Consider the following 11,091-nt stretch of genomic DNA (forward strand, 5'->3'; position numbering starts at 1 on the left):
ACGCTGCCACGAGGCAATTAGGTTACCCCATTAGGTGAAGTTGTTTTCTTTGCCTCGGAACGTCGTCCAAAAGCGTCCAACAATTTTTGTCAGGCAACAATTAAGCCTTTTTACTTGGAGATTTTTCTTATATCACGTTCCAACAGCCCCGAGATTATTCATTTATTGTTTAAGGGAACAGTTAATGGTTCTTTGGATTGCGATTCATTGCAGATCCTTGTTCATAGATTTTATTGCTACAGGTGAGCGAAATGTCAAGGATAGTTGCATTTTCCAACTGTATGTTTAGGTGGAGAGAATCGTCGACACTATTTCATGTTTGATGTTTTGATGTCTTTCAATGAATGACTGTGGTAATAAACTTATGAATGATTACAATTTAATTCGACGTTAGTCGACAACAATGGGCCATAATTCATTATAAGTTATCGCTCTCACAATTTCACTTGATGAATTGATATGGCGATGTTGACACAATGGCTACGCCCAGTAGCGTCTCAATTTGTTTAACTCACAGGCCATAAATTTCAATATTTGTGTTTGACGCCTGCATTTTTTCTTCCTTTATTTTCTTCTAAAATACTTTTGTATGATATAGGGGGTGGAAAACTGAAGATCTAAAAAATGCCGCGGATTCAAACGTCTCTAAAAACGTTACAAAATTATTTTCGTGACTGAAACTTTCACGGATTCGAAGATTGAATCTTCCCCTTCATGCTGAGCCCTCGAAACTTCATCTGCGATTTTTTTCGGACGTTTTATTGAGCTTTCAACAAAAAGTGAAAAAGAAGAGTGCCTGCTAACTTTACAGAACTTGTTCCTCATTTCTGTTTCAGCAAACGGCTAAAAAAATCGTACCGCAATTTGTAAGATATCGTTACAAAGAGGAAAGTTTAGTCTCCAATTCAGTAAAAAAATGTCCCAAAACAAATTTTACAATGTTCCCAGAAAAATTTTAATTTGCACCACCGTCGCCAAAAAACGTGTCCTCAGTTTTTGATCTGCTACATTCTATAAAAGAATCGTAGAAAAAATCGAATAATGCGTTTAGAAAGTGGAGAGTTCGAGCTTCAAAACGAGTCGAGATTTATTGTCGTACGACTTCTCTTTACGGAATTACAGCAGTTGAAAGAACAGCAATTTCTCTGAAATCGTGCACTCGGCGTTCGAGATATGTACTTTTCCGCGGTCACGGTGCATTTGACCGGGGATGTAGGAAAAATCGAAATGCAACGGGTTACATAATTCACTCGTCGTCATTTCGGTGCCACCCCCGGTGCCATCCTGACGTCGACAATTCGCCAGTTTCTCGGCAACGTGGATACAGAGAGCCAGAGCGAGAAAGAAAGAGAGCGAGAGTTCAGTGGCCAGCAAACGTCTAGCTCGGGTTTTGTGTGCGCTCGGCTATCACGGAGATAATGTATAATTTATAAACAGTTCGATCTGTCGGCGACAGTGCGACAGAGCAGCCGAGAGCATTCTTGTTGGCTTACTCAGGACTGTTTCACGGAGCTGTATTGCGTGCTCCTCCACCCTTTGATTAACCCCCGCCGGCGTGCTGTGTCGTTCCTGGAAACGTTTACCTTCTGTGACTGCGCGGAAAGAAACGGTAATGGTCGAATCTTCCAAATTGCTGGCTGAAATTCGTTCTTTTTACCTTATCGTTGAGGCATTGGCCAAGTGCAAATGGCGGAACTTCGCAGTCCTCGGACGATCGCCACCAGAAACAACCACTGAGACAAAAAGGGAGGGAGAGAGAGAGAGAGAGAAAGAGAGACAGGATTGGTGAAATCGTTGAAACGTGGATTGCGGTTGCCCGGCTAAGCAATTATATTTATTTTACGTGCCGACTGTTTACCGTTTGGCTACACAATACTGCAGAAAATAGTCGACAACCTACAAACCCGAATAAGTCAGCTGCCACTTATTTCTAAGACGCTGTTGGCACAAGAGGACCTTTAAAAAGTTCATTAGAACGTGTACAACATAGTCAAATACAGTGTTTGCTCGGTATATGTCAACAACACGGGTCTTGCCAGCGACATATATCGTCCAGGAGATACTATTCTTTGATCCACATTGAACGTCGTACCCGACCTCTAGGCCTCTCGAGCTTCGTCGCCCCTCATGGGATATACCCCGTTCTGTGACTTTTATTAGCGAGGTATTTGCGACATATATCGAGGAAATACTGTATATTGAAGTTGTATAGAAGCTTCACCATTCACATTAAATTCACACAGATGTAGGTACCTATTTGTACGATTTACAATAACGTTAAGCCTACTAATAACGCATATCCATCCCCGGTAAAAAAGATCTACCGATCCAAGATCCAAGCGATGGTGGATAGAGCGATAGAGGATAAAACGAAAACTTAAATATTCATTTTACACACATTTGTCACTGTGGTCTGTACGCAATTATCTGGCTCGACAAGCGTTCAATTACAATTCCGCCGCAGGGAGCCACAAAAATGATCCTAATCCAGCCATCGCAATGAAACATCGTCCGATCGACGCGATCGAGGATCGAGAGGGGTTGTAACGTTGCTACCCCGTGATAATGCCCTGGCCGGGCCTGTTTAATCTATCTCGTGGCCCGTGAACGTTCTGCATTTTGATGTCGGGGCTGAGTAGCCTGCGGATGTCTAGTTGGATTTCGGTGTGTACACGGGGGCTAGCACGAGATAATGTATAATTTATAATCAGACCGTTCCTCTGGCAACACACACACACACACACACAGCAATAGCGCGCCGGTACGCTGTAGCACGGACTGAATCTTCCGCCCCAAAAGCCCGCCAACCCCTCATTAGCATTCGATGATGGCTGCCGCGTCCTGCAGCGTCCGTATTATCCCATTTCATCGTTCCAGCCTCCCCCACCTGGGCTTCAAGCTCGTTTCCACCCGCCTCTTCATCCCCCACCACCCTCGAACACACACCCCTATTTTACACCTATTCCGTCTCCCTACCACGCGGACGTTCCACCCGGCAGGTATATCCGAGACACCATCTCGTGAAAAGAGTGCGACGTCGTTCGATATTTTCGGCTAACTGAATTCCATTTTTCCGATGAGACTGTTCGACAGCACCGAACACTGCCGAAATTTCGCAAGGTCGTGTCTTGCTGACCCGGAAACTACCTGGGCTGATGCCTCTTCAGGGTCCCGCCGGCCACTCAGCCCTTTCGAGGAGTTTTCCTGATGAAACGGACCGATTGCTCTGGCTCATGTTGCCTGGGATTGCTATCCAAAGTTGCCACTTGGAGTAAGTCGTGTTAAAATTGTTGAGGTGGGATTTTCTTGATCTTTCAAATTTAATTTTGCTACCTCTCTTTCTTTCTATATGGAGAACGCTGTCGACAAGCGTGGCTTTGTGGCTGTCAATTTTAAGGGAGCTTGGGCAGTGCTCTACAGGACAATTTGATGTCCAGGATAACTGTAGCAGGTGGCTAACTATTCAACGATTTTCAGACGACCTGTTGTCTCCTTTATTACCTAGTATGACGTCCGGATTTTTCGCGATTCATTCCCATTTCTCCCTTATTTTTTATTCAATGTCAAAAGTTTGCATATCAATCTACTATTTAGAATTAAAACGAGTGAAGTGGCCTAAGGGGTTGAAAGCTACTCATAGACACCCAGATGTCTTACTTTTAGGATTTTCATGGCCTCAAACATTCACCTTCATCCCTTTACCGAATAAAATGTAGGGGTTGGAGGACAGTTAGCCACCCACTAACATCCAGATGTCCCGTTTCACAGCCTCAGATGTTTTTCCGTCATCCCTTTGCCTTCGGGAAGAAAGTGCCCACCGAAGGGACACTAAACGATCCAGCATTTCTAGGGGGTAGCGGCTCTGGTAAGGTGGCGGCGACCTTGGAAAGCCCCGGGTACGGAGCAGGCCAGGTCAGAGCAGCGGTGTTGTCACCGAGATTATTGAAACTGCAGTTTTATGGGCCTTAAAAGCAGTTTAATTGCTGTTATATAAGTGTGTTTATGCGCTGCCAGGTTTGGCCTCCGCCTGCGCCACCCCGAGCGTTTATTTTATGGTCATACGACCAGAGAGAGCGTGGCGCGGCGCGTACCCCGCTTTTGTCGCGTGCCGAACCCATCATACCAGTCAAATCCTTGCCGGTCGATTCGAAATATCGCTCACGCAACCAATGAACAAACAATAATCAAAAAAAAAAAAAAAATCGAACAGAACAAAGAATCTTCGCAGACAGATACGCTTAGCCATCGCGAGCCAGGCCCGTTCTTTGGAGAAATGTTATTTTCGAATCCGAGCGATTTCAACCCTTTGCACTCGAAGCTATTTTGACTCGAAAACCAAACATTTTTTCTAACTTGGAATATTTCCATTCTATGTACACAAGAGCCGTCGGACCAATACACCCAGTGGAACTGAAATTTTTCTTTTTCAGTAGGACTTTGAAATGTTGAATTTTTTTTCCATTTTATAATATACAAACAAATTTAATACTGTAAACGATATTTTTAATGGCGCCTCAGAGTCGCCGCTCGAGTGCTAAGGGTTAACTCCGACGCATTTAGACAATAAGAAGTACAAAATAAGCCATCATTGGTCAGATGAATTTACGACAAAACGTAAGTTTATTTAAGCTTGTTACGTTCAGCTTATTAGAATTATTAAAGAAATTTCTGTGCAGCCACCGAGTTGCAATTAGTCCAGACAATTTTTGTTTTGCATAAAAATCAATCCGCAGTCTAGTCATCGAGTCGAACCAAGGCCTCTTCCAGGTTCATCATGCGTCATTCATCAAGACAGATCTTTTCCAGTTTCTTCCATGTTTACCATTCTCCCCTCCACGTCATATCAGAAATTCTTCCTATATGTATACATTCGCATTCCGGAAAAAGGAAGCAGAGTATTAACAGACATTTAGCAGCAGCATTTGAGACCGGTCTCCCTCGTGGTTTCAGTAATGCGTATTATTAGACTGCGAATCTTATGCATTTATAACGAAAATGAATAGATCAATTACAAAAGAGTAAAAACATATAAAGAAAATTTAAATATACTGCTGCATTGTTTCCAGCTTTCGCTAGGCTTACGGGACCTGCCAAAATGGCGGGTTTTAAAATTTTTAATTTACGATTATTGAGGTTGTAGAATTATTCAACATTTCTTTGGATGTATATTCGAAACAAATGGCATTTGAATAGACGCATTCTACAGTGGCCGTACTCAAATCTTTTTTGAGATATTCTTATATAAAACTACTTAAACTCGATTCTTGAACCGAGAATCCAACGGTGGACGCACCCACGCTTTCACACGATTTTCTGTTTTCGTCGACCGCTCCAATTAGACCTCGTTAACGACGATATCGCTGCCCTCCGTCACGCGCCCGTCGTTTTATAAATTCCCGGCCGATAACGGAACCGGTATCGTCGACAAGCCGCCTATCGACCGGCTCCCAGCAAAACTCGAAGCTCGTTGGAAAAGCTGTTTGCGACCGCGACGTGACTCTCGAGAACGTTTCCTCGGCTCGTTCGATCTCGACATGTTTACTCTGACCGATTTCTAAGGAACAAAACCGGCGGATCGGTCACGCCACAAGCCGACACGCTTCCCGGCCGCACGATGACGATGATGATATGCAAACGGGCCTGTCGCGTGCTCCGTTACAAGCCGTTACTGATTTCTGAAACTGCCGCCGCTTCCTTTGCGAGGGAAATCGGATCGGGGATCGATCTTCCTGCGATCGGGGCTTGAGAATCGAGAAACAATAAGATATAGTCCCATAATTTGTAACACATGCTTTAAATCAGAATCACTCTTCTTTATAAGTGGACCAAATGATTTCAGTTTTTCTCACAAACTGGATGGATTAGTTTGGCAGATGACGTGTAATAACAATTTTTGGAAAAATTACGTTTAGTGTGAATTATGGAAAAAGTTGTAAAAGTTGTTTTTTACAAAACAAGTTACAAAACGAGTAATAGAATAAAACTGAAAAATAGGCTAAACATTTTGAAGAACTGTAATTTTTTCGAAACGAAGTTGTTTAGTCCATTTGTAAAGAAGTTTTTTCTGATTTAAAGTGTGTGTCATCAATTATGTGACTGATTGTAGGTACCTTTCTTTTAATGATTTCTGTATTGGAAGTGGATTGGTGTCTTTACTCTTGGGTGGCCCGTGGTGAGTTTATTTTGATCCCGAGCCATGAACGATTCATCTAGATTCTAATATTCAAGCAGCTAGTCTAATTAATTTGCAGCCGTCACAGTGAATAATTAGAACCTTATTTTAAATTGAAATTTGTTACTCACTTCATCGGTCATCTCTAAGATAGAGTAAAGGTATTGGAAGTATTAAAAGTGGTTTTCAAGACTTCAATGTATTTTGAAATTATGAATTAATTTAGACAGCTATTATTAGGTATTTACGTACATCAAGTGCAATGAGAAAGTTGATTTTGGTCCCGCAGAAGTGATTGATATGTATGAATTTAAATGAATTCAGTTATGAGTGCCATAAATATGTCTGTCACAGTCGAAAGCGTCAAAGGGACTGGGTTATATCTGAAAGAAAAGAAAAAAAATGTAAAATGTCACTTGACTGCAACATGATTAGAATATGGTTAAAAATGGCACCTACAATATGGCCACAAAAAACATTTTTCCGTCAACCTACTAAAAACAACCGCCGCAGCATCCCATGAAAAAATTTTTAATCATCCTGCGATTACTTAAAAATTTTCCAAAACTACCATATACTAAAAAGAACCGTACACAAGTAGAAAACAAAATATTAAGGTCCTTTAATGTCCAGACAATCCATACAGCTGGTTTCGCCAATGGCTCCTCGAAATGGAATTACTTGTTTTAGCAATTATTTATTAATACGGCTTTTATATTCTGTAATTAGCTTCTGAATAGCGCGAGTCCATTACAAAGGACTCGCATTATACTCGGGCCGACTCGATGCTGAATTTTATAATTTTATTGGAGTCAGTTCGTAAAGTGTCATGGATTCTGTTTCCAATAGTTCCAGTAATTGCCGGCATCAAATTAAACGCGTTATAATTCGCGTTTTGCGCCCATGATTTTTTTTTCCTTTGCTTTCTGCTCCCCAGGTTTCTGTTTTGCAGACCGCACGGCTGTCGATAAGGGGATGCATTTGCATATGGAAATATTACGGAAATGGTCTCGAATATCGTTTTTTTTGCGAATGGTAAATAATCTATTAAGGAATTTGCATTTTAGGTGCAAAGAAATTTCACGGTTATCGCTTTTGTGAGATTGTTCATGAATTATTTAGATGCTTGTGACAGTAAACAGTGTACAACCATTCCGAGAGGTTACCATTGGTGTAAACAGTGTACTAAGACTGTTCCAGAACAGTTTACATTTTTTCCTGGTAATACTTCAGCTTCAAGACTACGTTGTAATAAACGAATTTACTTTCCACGCCGATAATAATTAAAACGAGAAAACCACTGCACAATTAAGTCCAATCAACTAGTTCTAAATCGCAACAAAAAGCCTCGTATGTCTTCTATAAAGCAATAAATGCTTTAGGAAATTAACTGCCTCTTATCCATTAACTTTTATGAACTGCTCAGCTAATGTCTACGTCAATGCTTCAGTTAATGCTTCATAAATTAAATTGGATCAATATCGACGATCAATAAAGAGAAAAAGCTCAATCCTAACAGCTGTGAATTCAATGCTGCACATTTAATTGCTGACAGAAAACTTTGTCCTCAATTAACTTTAATTTTAACGTTTCTCAATATGACGTAAAGGCTGGTTTCCGGGTTTCGTCCGAACTTTCTTTTCGGTCGTGACGGAACCGAAATTCTGTTTCGGCCGCACAATAACGACTTGCATTTCGCTTATTAGGGTCGCCGAAAATTTCACCCGGCTCGTTCGGCGGTCCGCAAGGTCGCCGCTTTCCTTCAGCCCTTTTTACGGGTCTTTCTCGATCCAGCCGTCGGTTTTTTTTTCCCTTCGGCTAACCCGACGCAACTTTCACCGCACCCTTTTGTAGACGGGCTGTATTTTTTCCCGTCCCTCAAGAAGCAATAAAGTTTCACCCTATCCGTGGAAAGCCAGCCAAAAAGTCGATGACTCTCTCTCTGTTCCCCGGCGTTCGTAAATCATCGCGTTTCTCTCCGGCCGGTGAAAGTGAGCCTTTGACATTCGTATCTGTCCTGGGAATCGATCACGCCACGGAATTACCTGACTTCTTTTTTTACCTGGGCATCGTCGAATTTCGGATTAGATAAACGTTAACGGTGGCATCGCGACTGTTTACGATGCCTAGGAGACTCGGACCTGTTTTATTTACCGGGTAACTGGAATGTTAATTTAATCTCACAGTTGATGCAAGCACTGGAATATTGTATCCCCTAATTGGGGACTGGATTAGAATAGTTTATTATTCAGTTTTTTTGGTATTAAGTTGTAGAACGCTGGGGGATCGGGGAGGATAATGCTTGTCGAGATTGTTTAGAGGGAAGTCTTTAAGTGCACGAGAACTTGATAGCATGGTTTTTAGAATTTTCTCTTTGACTGGTCCAAGAATTATTTTTCACATTGAACTAGAATTCCGTACTGTTAACAAGAATTAATTCAAAGCTATTCGCAGAACTAATTAGTTCCTTGTACAATCAATATGTACATTTATTCGTTTCTGTTTAACTGAGACATTATTGAAAATAAGGTGGTAATTAGGTATACAAAGAACGAAGTTCTAATCGTTGTAAATGCAAAAAAAAAATCGTACAAATTGTTTCTTTGATTCTGATTCCTCGTTATGATTTCCTCCGAGATCAATATTCATCGACGTTGTTGATGGTCAGTTCGAGGTCTGATTCTAATGAGAAGCTCCAATTAATCATCTGATACCTGAGGTGTGGTGTCATTCTTACTGGCTACTATGACGAAGATAAAAATCAAAGACTATTGTCTCGACTCTCTGATCCTGTAGTGCATAAAACATTTCATACTCCAATATAATTACTAGTCTGTCAATTGTATGCATTTATGAAACAAAATCTGTAGAACAATTACGGGACAGTAAAAACATTTAACGAATTCAAAAATTGCATTATATTCGACCGATTAAAATAACTGAAAAAGCAAATGTCTTGCAGTTCCCGTATCTGGCAATTAACGCTAGATTTACGGAGCACAAAAACTAACTATTTTACATTCCTTTATAAAAACAACAAGAATGCGTCTATCCAAATTTGATTGCCATTTTTTAAATAATATATACCCAAAGAAATAAATTTGGAAATTAATTCTTCATCGATGCATCTTTACAATTTCACTGAACACAAACGAAGAATATTAGAACCCGTCATTTTGATGGGTCCCGTAATGTAATGTCAATGCAAATAAAACTTAACATACCAGTGATACGATTCTAAATACTCCATAGACAGTGCACAGACGCCGTTCCTGAAGGGTTAACAAGTCCCCTCGTTGTTCCTGTGTATCCACGTCGACGAATGAGACCGCATAAGGTCGAGGGAATAAATTCCGCTGATCACTGAAACAAAAATCATCGCCGGTGGAACAAGGGGATGCATTATCCGCGAGCGAAACTGCGAGAGGACGAGAAAAAGAGAGGGAGGGGAGGGAGGGCCCGATGATAGAGGGCTCAGAAGAGGGGCCCAGCGAGCGCAATAGATTGCGTCCCACTCGCGCGCACGAGCGCGTGTTCTAATTTATAAACTTGTTCACCGAACAGATTACCAAGGGGAGTCGGCAGCTTGTGTCGCGGCTGATCGTATATTCCGCCGGTGCCATTTGCGCAAACCCGAGGGAGGCTCGTCGAATGGGAAAAAGGGTGCGAGGGAGAGAGAAGAGAGAGAGAGAGAGAGAGAGAGAGAGAGAGAGAGAGAGAGAGAGAGAGAGAGAGAGAGAGAGAGTGTCAGAGAGTAGAGGAGAAAGGGGGGGGAGAAGAAAAAAGAAAATCGTGGACCGTAGGCGAGAGAGCGCCACGAGAAGAGAAACACGGACTCACCGGATCCCATTCCACCGGCGCACCGATAATTATCGGCGGTGTGGGCAAACGGGGAGGCAGAGAGCCACGATTTATCGTAATTACAACAGTGGCGCTATCTTCTGCTCGATAGCCGGTGGCGGCCGACATTTTTCCGACCGGGCCTCCTAGCGCGACCGACAAACTCGTATTCAACGACAATTTCTATATTTAAGGACGACATCCATGCCCGATCCTGGGAAACCAGAAGATATCTGACGATTGAACTATCGGTAGTGATCGGACTCGCTTGAATCTTAGTAAATTATTAGATAAAGGCACTTCTTCTACATGTATTGATCTTGTTGCGTCCTTAATTTAGAAGCTTAACAGTTTAAATTATCTTAAAGCACCAGGGCAAAATGGACATCGTTTGCTAAGGGTTGAAATAAGGGGTTTCACAAAAAAATATGAGATCTAGAAAAACTGCACGAAATTAAAACTGTTGGATGTAGAGAAGAGAAAGAGAGAGAGAGAGAGAGAGGGGAGGCAAATGAAGGGTAGCCGATGAAATAGTCATTAGCAAAACTGCCCAAGATTTGTGACTGCACAATGCTGGTCCCAGAATAAAAATAAGGGATTTACAAAAAAAATTTGTTATCACTAGACTGCAGAACTTTATGCAAAATAAAAAATGTTTGCAAGACGCAGGGGCGAAATAAAAATTGATTTCTTCTTTCAATTATTTTATTAAGTTGAAACCAGTACGCTGATATCCTTAAATCTTTTTAATATGTTCACTACTTTAAATTGCGGTTACCCATTTTTCTCGTAAACGCATAAAATCCGCAGTCTAGTTATCACCAATGAAGTTTACAAAGCACATACAAGTCGAAGCTGAGCGAAATCTGTCGAAATGAGTGCACAGTCCGCGAACACTATTCGCCAAAAGTCGCGAACAGCATCGATTCGGTGGGTGGTAAAATTTCGTCAGTCTATGGACACGGCGTGTCTAATACGAGGAATGGGAAAATGTCGGGGAGGCTCTCGTCTCCGGGCCGTATCCGGCGTCGGCGATTTCGGCCACGGAAAGAGACCGTTCTCCCCCCTCCGGCTGAATT

This window comes from Halictus rubicundus, chromosome 4 (assembly GCF_050948215.1).
Source record: "Halictus rubicundus isolate RS-2024b chromosome 4, iyHalRubi1_principal, whole genome shotgun sequence".
NCBI lineage: Eukaryota > Metazoa > Arthropoda > Insecta > Hymenoptera > Halictidae > Halictus > Halictus rubicundus.